Source organism: Chinchilla lanigera, unplaced genomic scaffold (assembly GCF_000276665.1).
Source record: "Chinchilla lanigera isolate Chin_1 unplaced genomic scaffold, ChiLan1.0 scaffold00033, whole genome shotgun sequence".
In the NCBI taxonomy this organism is placed as follows: domain Eukaryota; kingdom Metazoa; phylum Chordata; class Mammalia; order Rodentia; family Chinchillidae; genus Chinchilla; species Chinchilla lanigera.
In genome coordinates, this window is record NW_004955434.1 from 973,612 (window position 1) to 979,924 (window position 6,313).

Sequence of the window (6,313 nt, forward strand, 5' to 3'; positions counted from 1 at the left end):
AAAATTTAAAAAATTTTGAAAAAGAGAAACTCAAAATATAAATAAAGAGCAAAATTAAAAATAACAGGAAATAGGTAGACAGATCTTTGCAAAGGAGAATGGACCAAGAGATGGAGGGAAGGGGGAGGAGTAAAGGCTGAAAAAAATAATTAAGCTGTGTGATGTACATATACCAACTCCCCAAGAAGAAAGCAGTCATTACGTACTGCAAACATGTGCCAATAATAATAATAACAGAAGAAAACAACACTTTCTAACTTTGCTGTGCTTGTTGCACAAATGGAAAGTGCTACTACTGCTACAATGCATTTGGCTAAGTGGGAGCACTACCACTTGCAGCTGGAAGCCAGCTCTGTGTTCTGCCCCACATCTGGTCTACAGTTCACAGAGTTATCCTCAGAAGTGTGACTGCCTCTGCAGAGGAAGCATGTCATTTTTGGTGACTGAATTTGTCACATTTCTTTCTAAAATGTCTCACTCTTGTTAGATCACCATGACCCACTCCTCCCCAGTGACTTTGTCAGGGAGAAACATGACACCCTTGAGCAAAGGCTGCTTTGGGATCTTGGAGGTTCCAAGTTCAGGCTGCAGGCACTCTTCTAGATGTGAGGAATAGGGCCTCAGCCCAGGTGTGGAGGAGGGTAGGAAGTAGCCAAATGCTTGAAAAGATGATGGTGGTTTCTTTATTATTAATTCATGTTTTAAAAGGTCACTTAAAAACTCATACTCTGTTTCTTAAGACACTCTGGGTTCTTTGATTTGCAAGTGACAGAAACAGAGCTAGAAGTAGCTGAAACCACTATCAGATAATAAGGTGGCCCACAAAATAACACAGCAGCTTGGTAGCATGGGTGGTAATCAGGGAGTCACCCCTCCTGGGAGCATGTATATGTGTCTGGCGTCCAGGGGCAGAGGAGGCCTCCGGTGTTTATGGGTAGAGTTCACCCTGCAGGACTTCTGCCTGTGGTGAGAAGATGGGCCAGCTTTCTACCCTTTTAGACATAGCCATGTTCCCAGTTAGATATCTGTCCAGGGAACTGAGGAGAAATCAGCTAATTTATAGGAGTCAGAGAACCTTGCATTTCTTCTTTAGTAGCTCATACATGATCATGCCTGTTCTTTTTCATCCTCAGGATCAGGGTATTTGCTGATAATACACATTCCTGGGCCCCATTTTTGACTGACTGAAGCAGAATTTCCATGGAGAGGTGCCTAGGAATGTACACTCTGAAACAGTGCCCCTGGTCACTTTTAGGATGATAGTTAGGCCTCCTCATCCTTACATTGCTTTTTTCAGAGGTCAAGTCTTTGTTGACTCACTGTTACTCATGGGATGCTTTGCTTGGAACATTCTTTAGAGTCTTCTCATGAAAATACTTTCCTATCTTCCTTCCAAGCTCAGGGGTCACTTCCTCTGTGAAATATTAACTACTATCTTTTGCCCTCTGTAATCTCTGCTCATCATGTTCCCAACATACACATTTCCCCCTTTAGACACACTTAACTTGTATTCATTTGACATAACTTAATATATGGGCTTATCCACACATACTGCCTTGCCCACCACTCCAGATTGTAAGTTCCTCAAGGAGACAGATTTTTAAACCCCCATAACTAACCTGTGTCTGATGTCTAGTGTGCACTTGATGAAATGTTATGTGAATGAGAACTATCTAAAATTTTAAATTTGTCAATCCCATGATTAGTAAATTAAATATGACTTAATAGCACCTTATTTTGACTTTTTGCATGCATGGATTTCTAGTTTTCAAGAAAGCTATTTTAAAATTTGAAACTTTACTAAGATATTACAGGGAAACCTGATTGATGTACAACTTACTTTTGATTCAGTTGTGCAGTGTAGTATGGTTGATACATTGTGTCAACTTGAGAAGTCTAGAAGCTTAACTGGTAACTCAGCAGTTCTATATCCTGGGGTGAAAATGACATGCCCTTCCTGCTCTAGGATGTTGTTCATTTTGTCAACCTGAGAAGTTTAGAAGTTCAACTAAGTGATTCAGCAGGGAGCCAGGGTCCTCACTTTGTAAACATACTCAGCTTGTGGCAGAGGAGGACATGGAGACGGTGTGGGTGAAGGCAGATAGTGCACATACAATACAAGGGAGGGAAAGAGCCTTGCTCCTGCCCACTTCTTGCTCCTTCTGCTTTTTCTGCCTTCTGCCACCTTGGACTGTCGCCCTGGTGCCATGCCACCCTGCCTTGGAGCCAGCTGTTTATAGGCTGAAACTTCTACAAACTGTGAGCTAACTAAACCCTTCCTTCCCTAATTTTGGGTGTTAGGTGCTTTGTTATAGGCCAGACCTATTATTTTAAATAGCCCAAGTCCAAGAAAGAAATACCAATATGCAGACATACTAGCAGTGCTTAAATTTCAGACTTGATTTCATGAATTACTTGTTATTATTTGACACATAATTCTTTACTGCTATGCTGTGCATACATATTGGGCTTAGTTCATGATAAAACATTATCATGACAATTTAAAACTTTGTAATTATTAATATTTATTTCAAGAGAAACATGAATTTGAGTACTTAAAAGAAACAAGTAGCCTATATGTACACTTTCTCATTTCCATAGATAAAATCAGAAGGAAGATGTAGGTTAAAATAACATTTAAACAAGCTTCCAAACAATGTACATCAGACTTCAGTTTTTAAAAAGTAACCCTCTTCACCATCAAAGATATGAAATGTAGAGGATAAAAATCAACATATTTTGTTCTACTTGCCTAAAAGCACTCAGGAGTGACTAAGTCTACAAGTTTGTTTTAAATTGAATCACCTTTTAAATTGGATCACACCTAACACTATATTCTTAAAAGGAGATGAATTTGGCATCTAAAGAAAAAGAAGCACTGTAGTGATGCCTGAAGGGACATTGAGAAAGTCCGAGACCTCATAATCAAGGTGTTTGGCAGTGGCAAAGCACAAGGAAAACTATGACTAAACCAGACTGTACCCGCCAGGAGGCAGGGATCTGCACCCACAATTTCATTTTTTATCTATTATTAATATTTTCTGCAAATTGGACAATCTATATTTGGTAAAATGAGTAATGCTGAGTCTTAACCAAAGAAACACAAGCTAAAAAGAACTGAAGTAAATAGCAAAGTCAGTTCTACTTCGGTCAAGTCAGTCACAATTTTAATAAATCACATATAAGACTGCCAGAGTTATCTATAGGACATGCCAGTGAGCAAGATTAGGGCTACTACAAAAAGACGGCACAGTTTAAATGCTAAGGCAGACATTAGATAAACTTCATATGCCTTTATATTGACTTCCTTCTTATTTAATGAGGGTTGGAATTTTCTAGGTCAGTGCAAAGATTTTGTATGACTTTTCATGTGATGACTTCCTATATATGTTAAAATGAAAAACCATTCATAAAAGATTGCAAAATTGACATAAAAAGATCTATTACTGAGCTTAAACGATTTAAAACCTACAGATTTATTTCATAGCCATATTTCCAAGGCACTGCTAGCATGAAAGGAAGCTGTTGCACTGTTCCAGGACAAGATCACGATGACGGAAGGTTTGTGGTAGTCGTTAATTACTCCAGAATACATGAGATGCCAAGCCTGACTCATCTTCCATTGCTCTGAGGAGATACTGTTCATGAGTAGAAATATGTAGTCATGCTGACGGCCCTGTCTTTTAATTTACACTCTGAAATAACAACAGCCTCTCCTGCCTTTATCAGCTGATCCATCTCAGTTGAGGTTTTCAGAGTACTTCAGGAGCAGAGCAACATTTTTTCCTAGCTCCAGTGTGGTTAGTGCCAGCTCTTCCTGAGCAAAAAATGAAACGGAAAACAAGGCTCTTAAACATTTCTTAAGGGCTCCAGGACAGGAAATTTGAAAGAAAAAAAAAAAAAAAACAATGAAGCAAAACAAAACTCTTTCTTGTTCCTTTATGGGTTGTGGCGTTTCTTGACAGCAGTTACACAAAAGTCTGATTTGAACTGTTGAAGATTAAGAGGAAAAAAATCAATTTCACAGTAAAGCTACACATTCCATTTTTCAAACAATCTATGTCATCAGGATAAATAATGTTCCCAAGGCCTTTATTTCTCTCATGCTTAAGTTTACTGCTGAGACAGGGAGCAGATGAGGGCTTACTCCTATTAGAGCTGGTACAGTCTCGGCAACTAAGGTGGGCCAAAATATCCTGCAAACCTCCATGTGATTGGCCCATAGTTTCTCTTTATAAAAGAAAATTTTCTTCTGGTATATATTTTTATATTTCTTTTTATGTACCTTTCTTTTTCTCAGCTTTTGTGTCAGGGAGAAAACATTTAATTTCTAAGTTATTTCTGAATTAATTTCCAAAAGAAAGTTTTTGCCATTAAAGAATAGTTTTACTTGCCAATGCATATTCTTACTCCAAAACATAAATTCAACTACTATGGCAGAACAAAAAATTTAAATAATCTGATAAAGTCAAGGTAAGCTTTTTAATTTTAAAGAGAAAAACACAAACAAACAAACCGAGTTTCAAAACAGGTTAATAATACAGTTTAGTAATACAAAGTATTTTGTCATCTTCAAATGTTAGTAATACAGAGTATTATGTCACCTTCAAATAATAATTTAGTTTCTTCCTTTCCTATCTTTACTCCTTTTATTCTTTCTCTTGTCTAATTCCTCTGATTAATGTTTCCAGAACTATATTGAATAGGAGGATTCAATAAGATATTCAATAAGAGATCTGTATTCAGTAAGAGTTGACATATTGTATATTATTATCTGCATATTAACCAGAGTACAAGATATAGGCATGATATCTTGTCTAAACAATATTAGCACAAAACATTCTTTTCAAGGAACTAAAAGAAGCTAGCTGCAAAACTATCTTAATTCTATCTTGTGTATACATTTTTTTTTCTTTTTCCCTTTCTTCCTTTCCACTTTCCCCCATCACAGTTTGTCTTTTCTTTTGAACAGATTTTCTCAGTTCACAGTATCTATTGTACATTTCAGATCATATTTTCTTATTCAATTTCTCACATAGTGAGACAATATGGTATTTGTACCTGTACATCTGATTTATTTCACTTATGACTAAGGTCTCAAGTAGCATCCATTTACCTATAAAAGTCTCATGCTTATCCTCCTTCATGGCTGAGTAGTACTCCATTATATAAAAAACCACATCTTTTTTAACCATTCCTCTGTTGATGGGCATCTAGGTTGTTTCCAAGATTTAGCTCTTACAAATTGTGTTGCTATAAACATGGGTGCACATATATCACTGTGGCATGATGTTCTTAATTCTTTTGGGAAGATACTGAGAAGGGGAATAGCTGGTTCAAATGGGACCTCTAATCCCAGTTTCTTAAAGATTCTCCACTCTGATTTCTATAGTGGTTGTACCAGTCTACATTCCTACTAGCAGTGGAGAAGGGTTCTTATTTCCCCACAGCCCCTCCAGCATTTGTGATTGGTTGATTTCTTGGCAGCCATTCTTTCTGTGGGGAGATGAAATCTCAGAGTTGCTTTATTTTGCATCTCTCAAATGACCAATGGTATGGAACATTTTTTCATATATTTATTTGCCATTTGTATTTCTTCATCTGAGAAGTGCGTATTCACCTCAGATGCTCATTTTGGACTGGGTCTTTCAATTTGGGGGATCTGATTTTTTTCAGTTCTTTATATGTCATAGATATAAGTCCTCTGTCTGTGGGACAGCTGGCTATAGTTTTTGTTTTGTTTTGTTTTGTTTTTCTTCCAGGACCGGGAATCAAACTCATGACCTTGCACTTGCCAGGCAGGCACTTTGCTGCTGAGCTAAATCCCCAGCCCCCTGGCTATAGCTTTTTCCCATTCTGTGAGTTGTCTTTTCATTCTGTTGGAGATTTCTTTTGTTGTGCAAAAGCTTTTTAATAAGGTGAGATCCCATTTGTTTATTTTTTCTACTATTTCTCTTGCAGTCTGGTTTTGTTTATGAAGTGTCTGCCTACATCTATGCCTTTGAGTTTTCTGCTTATTTTCTCTTCCAGTAAATTTAGTGTTTCTATTTTAATATTTGGATCTTTGATCCATTTTGACTTTAGTTTAGTGTCTGGTGTTAGACATGGGTCTAGTTTCAGTCTTCAGCATGTGGAAAACCAGCTTTTCCAGCATCGTTTATTCCAAAGACTATCTTTCTTCATGTGAAAATGTTTGGCATCTTTGTCAAAGATAAGGTGGCTAAGTGTGTTTGTAGTTGTGTCTGCATCTTCTATCCTGTTCCACTGATCCTCGTGTCTTTCTTTTGCCAGTACTATGTTGATTTTCTCACAG